The sequence below is a fragment of the Seriola lalandi genome, unplaced genomic scaffold, assembly GCF_002814215.2.
Source record: "Seriola lalandi dorsalis isolate HSWRI2012SDOR001 ecotype SW California unplaced genomic scaffold, Sedor1 jcf7180002051345, whole genome shotgun sequence".
Lineage (NCBI taxonomy): Eukaryota > Metazoa > Chordata > Actinopteri > Carangiformes > Carangidae > Seriola > Seriola lalandi.
The window spans coordinates 8,290-8,991 of NW_019521898.1; positions in this window are offsets into that span (position 1 = coordinate 8,290).

Below are 702 nucleotides of genomic sequence, written 5' to 3' on the forward strand. Positions count from 1 at the left end.
CACCTGAAGATGCTCATTATACTTTTATCCATGTTGAGCGTGAATGACAGACACAGTCACATCAGGCGCTAGAAAAGATCTCAGCAATTTTGTCTACAAAATAAAAGTGCTAGAAAGTACATCATTTTGTGCAGAAGTAATGCTTTATTAAAGGCTACTGTGAGCTTTTTATTCTGAAAGGTTCTGACAGGAAGCTTCAATGGTTCTGTTGCTTACTTTACACGTAAAATATGTGACTGGGATCAATGAAATCCGGGTCCTGGTTCTGCTCCTCCATCTCGGTCTTGTCCTGGTCCAGGTCTCTCTGGTCTCTTTGTGCTGGACTCTGTCTGTTGGCGCCACTTTAACTCTCGATCTCGCCGCGTCTCGCGGTCACTGGAAACTCGTTCGAGCCTGAGCTCGCGACGCTCCTCCCCCCTTAGTTACTGTTGCTAAGGCATCTGATTGACGGCCAACTCTCCTGTGTGTGGAGCAAAATGGTCAAACCATTTTTCATCCGGAAAAATAAATATATGGCAGAATTAAGACGAGAGGAGACGAGAGCAGGTTTATTGAAGGGGAATGAACAGCTGACGGAACACGACAGTGGAACAGACACAGTAATAAATAAATAGATATAAAACAAGTGTCACATATTCCCTGTGACATAAATAAATAAAAACAAACATTATAAAGATGGGCAGTGAAATCATAAAACAAACA